The 11473-nt window shown below is 40.1% G+C and overlaps 1 pseudogene; it reads left to right on the top strand.

Moving 5' to 3' along the window:
* The first annotated feature begins 6793 nt into the window (after positions 1-6793).
* On the top strand, positions 6794-10556 carry LOC100456935 (ATP-dependent RNA helicase DDX50-like; annotated as a pseudogene).
* Positions 10557-11473: the final 917 nt, after the last annotated feature.

Genomic DNA, 11473 nt, shown 5'->3' with positions numbered 1-11473 from the left:
ACATTTTCTTAATCCAGTCTATCATTGATGGACATTTGGGTTGGTTCCAAGACTTTGCTATTGTGAATAGTGTCGCAATAAGCATACGTGTGCATGTGTCTCTATAGCAGCAAGATTTATAATCCTTTGGGTATATACCCAGTAATGGGATGGCTGGGTCAAATGGTATTTCCAGTTCTAGATCCCTGAGCCATCGCCACACTGACTTCCACAATGGTTGAACTAGTTTACAGTCCCACCAACAGTGTAAAAGTGTTCCTATTTCTCCACATCCTCTCCAGCACCAGTTGTTTCCTGACTTTTTAATGATCGCCATTCTAACTGGTGTTAGATGGTATCTCATTGTGGTTTTGATTTGCATTTCTCTGATAGCCAGTGATGATGAGCATTTTTTCATGTGTCTTTTGGCTGTTTCTTTTTGATGGAGCTGTTTGTTTTTTTCTTGTAAATTTGTTTGAGTTCATTGTAGATTCTGGATATTAGCCCTTTCTCAGACGAGTAGATTGCAAAAATTTTCTCCCATTCTGTAGGTTGCCTCTTCACTCCGATGGTAGTTTCTTTTGCTGTGCAGAAACTCTTTAGTTTAATTAGATCCCATTTGTCAATTTTGGCTTTTTTTGCCATGGCTTTTGGTGTTTTAGACATGAAGTCCTTGCCCGTGCCTGTGTCCTGAATGGTATTGCCTAGGTTTTCTTCTAGGGTTTTTATGGTTTTAGGTCTAATATTTAAGTCTTCAATCCATCTTGAATTAATTTTTGTATAAGGTGTAAGGAAGGGATCCAGTTTCAGCTTTGTACATATGGCTAGCCAGTTTTCCCAGCACCATTTATTAAATAGGCAATCCTTTCCCCATTTCTTGTTTTTCTCAGGTTTGTCAAAGATCAGATGGTTGTAGATATGTGGCATTATTTCTGAGGGCTGTGTTCTATTCCATTGGTCTATATCTCTGTTTTGGTAACAGTAACCTGCTGTTTTGGTTACTGTAGCCTTGTAGTATACTTTGAAGTCAGGTAGCGTGATGCCTCCAGCTTTGTTCTTTTGGCTTAGGATTGACTTGGCGATGCAGGCTCTTTTTTGGTTCCACATGAACTTTAAAGTAGTTATTTCCAATTCTGTGAAGAAAGTCATTGGTAGCTTGATGGGGATGGCATTGAATCTATAAATTACCTTGGGCAGTATGGCCATTTTCACAGTATTGATTCTTCCTACCCATGAGCATGGAATGTTCTTCCATTTGTTTGGATCCTCTTTTATTTCATTGAGCAGTGGTTTGTAGTTCTCCTTGAAGAGGTCCTTCACGTCCCTTGTAAGTTGTATTCCTAGGTATTTTATTCTCTTTGAAGCAATTGTGAATGGGAGTTCACTCATGATTTGGCTCTCTGTTTGTCTGTTATTGGTGTATAAGAATGCTTGTGATTTTTGCACATTAATTTTGTATCCTGAGACTTTGCTGAAGTTGCTTATCAGCTTAAGGAGATTTTGGGCTGAGACGATGGGGTTTTCTAGATATGCAATCATGTCATCTGCAAACAGGGATAATTTGACTTCCTCTCTTCCTAATTGAATACGCTTTATTTCCTTCTCCTGCCTGATTGCCCTGGCCAGAACTTCCAACACTATGTTGAACAGGAGTGACGAGAGAGGGCATCCCTGTCTTGTGCCAGTTTTCAAAGGGAATGCTTCCAGTTTTTTTCCATTCAGTATGATATTGGCTGTGGGTTTGTCATAGATAGCTCTTATTATTTTGAGATACTTCCCATCAATACCTAATTTATTGAGAGTTTTTAGCATGAAGGGTTGTTGAATTTTGTCAAAGGCCTTTTCTGCATCTATTGAGATAATCATGTGGTTTTTGTCTTTGGTTCTGTTTATATGCTGGATTATGTTTATTGATTTGCATATGTTGAACCAGCCTTGCATCCCAGGGATGAAGCCCACTTGATCATGGTGGATAAGCTTTTTGATGTGCTGCTGGATTCGGTTTGCCAGTATTTTATTGAGGATTTTTGCATCGATGTTCATCAGGGATATTGGTCTAAAATTCTCTTTTTTTGTTGTGTCTCTGCCAGGCTTTGGTATCAGGATGATGCTGGCCTCATAAAATGAGTTAGGGAGGATTCCCTCTTTTTCTATTGATTGGAATAGTTTCAGAAGGAATGGTACCAGCTCCTCCTTGTACCTCTGGTAGAATTCGGCTGTGAATCCATCTGGTCCTGGACTTTTTTTTGGTTGGTAAGCTATTAACCATTGCCTCAATTTCAGAGCCTGTTATTGGTCTATTCAGAGATTCAACTTCTTCCTGGTTTAGTCTTGGGAGGGTGTATGTGTCAAGGAATTTATCCATTTCTTCTAGATTTTCTAGTTTATTTGCATAGAGGTGTTTATACTATTCTCTGACAGTAGTTTGTATTTCTGTGGGATCGGTGGTGATATCCCTTTTATCATTTTTTATTGCGTCTATTTGATTCTTCTCTCTTTTCTTCTTTATTAGTCTTGCTAGCAGTCTATCAATTTTGTTGATCTTTTCAAAAAACCAGCTCCTGGATTCATTGATTTTTTGAAGGGTTTTTTGTGTCTCTATTTCCTTCAGTTCTGCTCTGATCTTAGTTATTTCTTGCCTTCTGCTAGCTTTTGAATGTGTTTGCTCTTGCATCTCTAGTTCTTTTAATTGTGATGTTAGGGTGTCCATTTTAGACCTTTCCTGCTTTCTCTTGTGGGCACTTAGTGCTATAAATGTCCCTCTACACACTGCTTTGAATGTGTCCCAGAGATTCTGGTATGTTGTGTCTTTGTTCTCGTTGGTTTCAAAGAACATCTTTATTTCTGCCTTCATTTCGTTATGTACCCAGTAGTCATTCAGGAGCAGGTTGTTCAGTTTCCATGTACTTGAGCAGTTTTGAGTGAGTTTCTTAATCCTGAGTTCTAGTTTGATTGCACTGTGGTCTGAGAGACAGTTTGTTATAATTTCTGTTCTTTTACATTTGCTGAGGAGTGCTTTACTTCCAACTATGTGATCAATTTTGGAATAAGTGTGGTGTGGTGCTGAGAAGAATGCATATTCTGTGATTTGGGGTGGAGAGTTCTGTAGATGTCTATTAGGTCCGCTTGGTGCAGAGCTGAGTTCAATTCCTGGATATCCTTTTTAACTTTCTGTCTTGTTGATCTGTCTAATGTTGACAGTGGGGTGTTAAAGTCTCCCATTATTATTGTGTGGGAGTCTAAGTCTCTTTTTAGGTCTCTGAGGACTTGCTTTATGAATCTGGGTGCTCCTGTATTGGGTGCATATATATTTAGAATAGTTAGCTATTCTTATTGAATTGATCCCTTTACCATTATGTAATGGCCTTCTTTGTCTCTTTTGATCTTTGTTGGCTTAAAGTCTGTTTTATCAGAGACTAGGATTGCAACCCCTGCCTTTTTTTATTTTCCATTTGCTTGGTAGATCTTCCTCCATCCTTTTATTTTGAGCCTATGTGTGTCTCTGCACATGAGATGGGTTTCCTGAATACAGCACACTGATGGGTCTTGACTCTTTATCCAATTTGCCAGTCTGTGTCTTTTAATTGGAGCATTTATCCCATTTACATTTAAGGTTAACATTGTTATGTGTGAATTTGATCCTGTCATTATGATGTTAGCTGGTTATTTTGCTCGTTAGTTGATGCAGTTTCTTCCTAGCCTCAATGGTCTTTACAATTTGGCATGTTTTTGCAGTGGCTGCTACCAGTTGTTACTTTCTATGCCTAGTGCTTCCTTCAGGAGCTCTTGTAAGGCACGCCTGGTGGTGACAAAATCTCTGAACATTTGCTTGTCTGTAAAGGATTTTATTTCTCCTTCACTTATGAAGCTTAGTTTGGCTGGATATGAAATTCTGGGTTGAAAATTCTTTTCTTTAAGAATGTTGAATATTGGCCCCCACTCTCTTCTGGCTTGTAGAGTTTCTGCCAAGAGATCCGCTGTTAGTCTGATGGGCTTCCATTTGTGGGTAACCTGACCTTTCTCTCTGGCTGCCCTTAACATTTTTTCCTTGATTTCGACTTTGGTGAATCTGACAATTATGTGTCTTGGAGTTGCTCTTCTTGAGGATTATCTTTGTGGCGTTCTCTGTATTTCCTGAATTTGAATGTTGGCTGCCTTGCTAGATTGGGGAAGTTCTCCCGGATAATATCCTGCAGAGTGTTTTCCAACTTGGTTCCATTCTCCCCGTCACTTTCAGGAACACCAATCAGATGTAGATTTGGTCTTTTCACATAGTCCCATATTTCTTGGAGGCTTTGTTCATTTCTTTTTATTCTTTTTTTCTCTAAACTTCTCTTCTTGCTTCATTTCATTCATTTGATCTTCCATCACTGATACCCTTTCTTCCAGTTGATTGAATCAGCTACTGAGGCTTGTGCATTCGTCATGTAGTTCTTGTGCCTTGGTTTTCAGCTCCATCAGGTCCTTTAAGGACTTCTCTGCATTGGTTATTCTAGTTAGCCATTCATCTAATTTTTTTTCAAGGTTTTTAACTTCTTTGCCACGGGTTCAAACTTCCTTCTTTAGCTCGGAGTAGTTTGATCTTCTGAAGCCTTCTTCTCTCAACTCGCCAAAGTCATTCTCTGTCCAGCTTTGTTCTGTTGCTGGTGAGGAGCTGTGTTCCTTTGGAGGAGGAGAGGCACTCTGATTTTTAGAGTTTCCAGTGTTTTTGCTCTTTTTTTTCCCCCATCTTTGTGGTTTTATCTACCTTTGGTCTTTGATGATGGTGACGTACAGATGGGGTTTTGGTGTGAATGTCCTTTCTGTTTGTTAGTTTTCCTTCTAACAGTCAGGACCCTCAGCTGCAGGTCTGTTGGAGTTTGCTGGAGGTCCACTCCAGACCCTGTTTGCCTGGGTATCAGCAGCAGAGGCTGCAGAACAGCAGATATTGGTGAGCAGCAAAGGTTGCTGCGTGATCGTTCCTCTGGAAGTTTTGTCTCAGAGGCATACCTGGCCATTTGAGGTGTCAGTCTGCCCCTCCTGGGGTGTGCCTCCCAGTTAGGCTACTCGGGGGTCAGGGACCCACTTGAGGAGACAGTCTGTCCATTCTCAGATCTCCAGCTATGTGCTGGGAGAACCACTACTCTCTTCAAAACTGTCAGACAGGGACATTTAAGTCTGCAGAGGACTCTGCTGCATTTTGTTTGGCTATTCCCTTCCCCCAGAGGTGGAGTCTACAGAGGCAGGCAGGCCTCCTTGAGTGGAGGTGGGCTCCACCCAGTTCGAGCTTCCAGGCCACTTTGCTTAGCTACTCAAGCCTTGGCAGTGTTGGGCGCCCCTCCCTCAGCCTCGCTGGCTTCTTGCAGTTTGATCTCAGACTGCTGTGCTAGCAATGAGCGAGGCTCCGTGGGCATAGGACCCTCCGAGCCAGGCGTGGGATATAATCTCTTGGTGTGCTGTTTGCTAAGACCGTTGGAAAAGCACAGTATTAGGGTGGGAGTGACCCGATTTTCCAGGTGCTGTCTGTCACCCCTTTCTTTGACTAGGAAAGGGAATTCCCTGACCCATTGTGCTTCCCAGGTGAGGCGATGCCTCACCCTGCTTCGGCTCACACTCAGTGCGCTGCACCCACTGTCCTGCACCCACTTTCTGACACTCCCCCGTGAGATGAACCCGGTACCTCAGTTGGAAGTGCAGAAATCACCCGTCTTCTGCATCGCTCATGCTGGGAGCTCTAGACTGGAGCTGTTCCTATTCAGCCATCTTGGCTCCACCCTCCCAACTTCTTTATAGATAATGAAACAAAGATCTTTAATGAATACACTACTTGTTCAGGGTCATACAACTATTTAGTGGCAGAACAAGTGCTGTCTTTCATGGTCTCCTGAATGTCAGTAAAATGCTCTTTTTTTTTGAGACAGAGTCTTGCTCTGTCACCCAGGCTGCAGTGCAGTGGTGCTCACTGCAACCTCAGCCTCCAGGGTTCAAACTATTCTCATGCCTCAGCCTCCCAAATTGCTAAGATTAGAGGCATATGCCACCATACCTGGCTAATTTTTTTGTAATTTTTGTAGATTGACGTTTCTCCATATTGGCCAGGCTGGTCTCAAACTCCTGGCCTTAAGTGATCTGCCTGCCTCAACCTCCCAAAGTGCTGGGGTTGGAGACATGAGGCACCATTCCTGACCAAAATGCTCTTTTCTTAAGAATACTTCATTGAGGAATATTTTACATAGCCTGTGATATAATTTGGTTATGTGCCCCCACCCAAATCTCACCTTGAATTATAATCCCCATAATACCCATGTGTCAAGGGAGGGACCAGGTGGAGGTAATTGAATCATGTGGGTGGTTTCCCCCATACTGTTCTCATGATCAAGAGTGAGTTCTCACAAGATCTGATGATTTTATAAGCATCTGGCATTTCCCTTGCTCTCACTCATTTCTCTTTCCTGCTGCCATGTAAGACGTGCCTGTTTCACCTTCTGCCATAAGTTTCCTGAGGCCTCCCTTTCCATGCAGAACTGAGTCAATTAAACCTCTTTTCTTTACAAATTATCCAGTCTCAGTTATGTCTTCATAGCAGCATGAAAACGGACTAACATAGCCCGTAAGTCATCCACTTCAAGTGAACAAGTCAATGATTTCTAGTAAGTTTACCAACTTGTACAAACATCACCATAAATCAGTTTTAGAACATTTCATCACACCAGTAAGGTCCCAAGTGCTCATTTACTCTTATTCTCTGTCACTAGCCTCCTCTACTCTAGGACACTGCCTACTCTATTTGCCTCTTTAAATTTGCTTTTTAGTTTGATGCTCTTTGTATCCCAATATGATGTTTGACAAAAGTATTCTTGTCTTCCATACTTACATGAATATCATCAATGTAAACTTTAACACCTTTTCTGGAGTATAGCAACCTTACAAAAACATTGTATTTATCCTTTGAAACTGTCTTACAAATGAAAATATATCATTTCTGACCTAATTCTGGTTAATTAGGTATGAGAAATTTTTTTCTTGCAAATATTTTTTGTAGGATATTCCTAACATCCAATTGAATGAGTGTTTATCATTAGGATATAAAAAATTATTTAATTTCTTAGGATTCATTTATTCCTGATGAAATTTTATTTTCTTGTAAATTAGAATCAGTGTATGCTTTCTTTCAAGCTAGTTTATCCTCTTATATTTTGTTAGAAAAACAGAAATAAATGGATAAAATATGGAAATAAATTTGGATACATATCATATCTGATTTGAAATGCCATTTTAAGAGATAAAACTAGAGGTTTCATTCTATTAGAACAGACAATGGAAAACCCTGTCTAATAATCCCGAGAGCAACAACACACTTAAATCCAAAATTCCCTAAGGATTTCTTGCAGGCTGTGATGATTGTACACACGGATTCACACAGGGCTAAAAAGTATGAATTGAAAATATGAGAATACAAATTTCCATAATAAGAAATGAAGTGGCCGGGCGCAGTGGTTCACACCTGTAATCCCAGCACTTTGGGAGGCCAAGGCGGGTGGATCACAAGGTCGGGAGTTTGAGAACATCCTGACCAGCATGGTGAAACCCCATCTCTATTAAAAATACCAAAATTAGCTGGGCCTGGTGGCACACACGTGTAATCCCAGCTACACAGGAGGCTGAGGCAGGAGAACCGCTTGAACCCAGGAGGCGGAGGTTGCAGTGAGCCAAGATTGCGCCACTGCACTCCAGCCTGGGCGACAGAGTAAGACTCCAACTCTAAATAAATAAATAAAGTAACTTAAGTATCATGATATATTCATTTCAGAAGCTTATGTTTTGGCCATAAAATCAATGTAAAATGAGGTTTCATGCAGAAACTTGATCATTTGTCATCAGAGTTTTTCATCATTTTCAATATCAGTGTCATTTGAATAAAGCTTTAGGCTCAGCTTCCTTCCACGCTGTCACTGCTGATAGGTAGTTGTGGCCCCTGTGCGTGGAGGAAGGTGGTGGTGGCCAGTAGTGCCTGGGAAACTCCTTGGGGGGACATTATGGAGCTAGAAACACCCTTGGAGGAGTCCGAGAGCCAGAAGAAGGAGAGGCAAAAGGTATTTATTGACCCTAATTTGTACCATACTCTTTGCTGAGCACCAAGGGGCTTAAACTAAGTAAGAAATGGTCCCTGCCCTCAAGGAGCCTGTAGAGGAGTTGTAGTGTCTTTCCTCCTCCCACCTCCCTGCCCTCTGTGAAAAAAAAAAAAAAAAAAAAGTCCTGAAACACTCAGAGGATCACAAGGTGCTGGAAAATGCACAGGTAAAATTTTTACTGGAGACATTTGACCTGCAAAAAAGAAATCAGCTGAAGAGGCTAAGGTGGCAGTATTCGAAGACTGACATTCAACAAAAGAATGAGACTTATTTTGTACAGCCTTAGAAAGCAGAATCTACCCCCTGACCTTATCACTAAGAGCTCTATGGATATCACAATTTTGGATAAGGGATTATAGACCTGTACTTCCCTTATAGGGTTGTTATGAAGATTTAAACAAGATAAGCTGAAAACACATTGCACAGTGCTGGAGTGACAGAAGGAAGTCAAGGCACCATTCTGACCCTGATGAGAAATCAAAAACAAGAGAAAGTGTTGTTATAGATGACCTGGATGCTCCCAAGGCCAAAAAAAAAAAACTAAAATGAAAGAGAAGCTAAATGGAGACACTGAAGAAGGATTTAATAGACTTTCAGATGAATTCTCTAAATCTCATAGGAAGAAAAGATCTACCAAATGGAAATATTGATGAATATAAAAAAATTCAAAGCAAGTATCATCCTTAGATAGTTCTACTCATAAATCAAGTGATAATAAACTAGAGGAGACCTTAACATGTGAACAGAAAGAAGGAGCCTTCTCCTATTTCCATATTTCTGAAGAGACTATAAAGCTTCTGAAAGGTCAAAGGGTAACATATCTCTTTCCTATTCAAGTTAAGACCTTGTCCTGTTTATGAAGGAAAAGATTTAATAGCTCGAGCATGGACAGGAACAGGAAAGTCATTATTTTTTGCCATCCCCTTGACTGAAAGACTCCAAAGACATCAAGAAACAATTTTTTAAAAAGCTGCTCACCAAAGGTACTTGTTTTGTCTCCAACAAGGGAACTGGCAAACCAAGTAGCCAAAGACTTCAAAGATAAAACTAGGAAACTCAGCATGGCATGTTTTTATGGTGGAACACCATATCAAAGCCAAATTAATCATATGCGAAATGGTATTGACATCTTGGATGGAACTCCTGGTCATATCAAAGATCGTCTGCAGAGTGGCTGACTGGATCTTTCTAAACTGCGCCTTGTTGTGTTTGATGAAGTGGATCAAATGTTAGATTTAGATTTTGATGAACAAGTTGAAGATATGATTTACAAATCTTACAAAACTGATTCTGAAGACAATCCTCAGACTTTACTTTTTTCTGCAACTTGCCCACAGTGGGTATACAAAGTTGCCAAAAAATACATGAAACCCAGATATGAACAGGTTGACCTTGTTGGAAAAATGACTCAAAAGGCTGCAACTACTGTGGAACACTTGGTCATTCAGTGTCATTGGTCTCAGAGGCCAGCAGTTATTGGAGATGTCCTTCAAGTCTACAGTGGGTCTGAAGGGAGGGCTATTATTTTCTGTGAGACCAAGAAGAATGTAACTGAAATGGTCATGAATCCACACATAAAACAGAATGCCCAGTGTTTACATGGGGACATTGCACAGTCAGAAAGAGAAATTACACTAAAAGGCTTCAGAGAAGATAGTTTTAAAGTTTTGATGGCAACCAATGTGGCTGCCCATAGTTTGCACATACCTGAAGTAGACCTGGTGATTCAACGTTCTCCTCCTCAGGATGTTGAGGCCTGTATCCATCGCTCTGGATGCACAGGTAGAGCTGGACAGGGATTTGTGTATGTTTTTATCAACCAAGAGAAAGAGGTCAACTAAGATATGTGGAACAAAAAGCAGGAATTACTTTTAAATGTGTAGGTGTTCCTTCTACAATGGATTTAGTTAAATCTAAAAGCATGGATACCATCAGGTTTCTGACTTCCGTTTCTTATGCTGCTGTTGATTTTTTCTGACCATCAGCTCAGAGACTGATGGAAGAGAAAGGGGCAGTGGATGCATTGGCTGCAACTTTAGCCCACATTTCTGGTGCATCAACTTTTGAACCACGATCTTTGATCGCCTCTGATGACCATGACTCTGGAAAGCCTAGAGGAAATACAGGATGTCACCTGTGCCTGGAAAGAACATAACAGAAAGCTAAGTAGTAAGGCAGTGTCTCAGATTACCAGTATGTGCCTCCTGAAAGGAAATATGGGTGTTTGCTTTGATGTTCCTACAACTGAATCAGAAAGGTTACAGGCAGAGTGGCATGATTCCAACTGGATACTCTCAGTGCCAGCCAAATTACCTGAAATTGAAGAATATTATGATGGAAACAAATCTTCTGATCCCCGACAGAGGAGTGGCTGGTCGCACGGGTCAGGCCGGTCAGGTGGTCCATCTGGTGGCCTATCAGGTAGACAGAGTTGACAAGGGAGTCACTCAGGAAGTCGACAAGATGGTAGAAGATGAAGTGGGAATAGAACTCGATCAAGAAGTGGGGGCCACAAATGGAGTTTTGACTGAATATTTGATAGTTAATCTACTAGTAGTGTGAGCTTGCCTATTTCTGCCTAATTATATACATTATCTACCAAAAATTAGCTCATGATAGTTGAGGTATGTGTCTGCTATTTGCAAAGAAGTTGGTCGTATTTTTTTAAAAAAGTATTTCACAAGAATAGTTGTAAACAAATCTACCTATTCAGTTATACCTTTGAATTAAAAAACCTCCTTTTATTATCTCTTTTTAGAAAAAAAAATGAGAATATTAGATAATTAAAGACATTTGAAAAGATAAGATTTTGTTTTTCATTTTATGCAGGTATAAAATTGGATTTTGAGGGGTTTCTATTTTTCCTTCAACTGAAATTATCTCCTCTACTTCTCTAAATTGTGAACCCTATAAAATAACAAAATTTATTTGTCCATTAAATTATTTATCCCTGTAATTTTAGGACTGTAAGGAGCCAAACAGATTGTCTGTCTCTTGCTATTCAAAGTATGGTTCCTACACCAGCAGCTTCAGCATCATCTGAAAACTTTTAGTAAGTGCAGAATCTCGGGTTCAACCATAGACCCCCTGAATCAAAATTTGCATTCGCACAAAACAAGTTTTTAATTTAATGAGGTCCAGTTTATCAAATATCCTTTTATGGGTCATGCTTTTGTGTCAACTCTAATAACTCCTTCCTAGCCTTAGATCTCAAAGATTTTCTCCTATATTTTTCAAATAAAATTTTTAGTTTTACATTTTACATTTAAGTTTATGATTCATTTTAATTTTTGAATAAACTATGAAACAGTTGTAGCTGGTTTTTTTTGTTTGTTCATTTGTTTGTTTGTTTTGCATGTGGATGTCTAATTGCCCTGGCACTG

Source organism: Pongo abelii, chromosome 2 (assembly GCF_028885655.2).
Source record: "Pongo abelii isolate AG06213 chromosome 2, NHGRI_mPonAbe1-v2.0_pri, whole genome shotgun sequence".
NCBI classification, from domain to species: domain Eukaryota; kingdom Metazoa; phylum Chordata; class Mammalia; order Primates; family Hominidae; genus Pongo; species Pongo abelii.
Note: the sequence above shows the minus strand (reverse complement) of the source record. Positions and strands in the feature narration are given on the sequence as shown.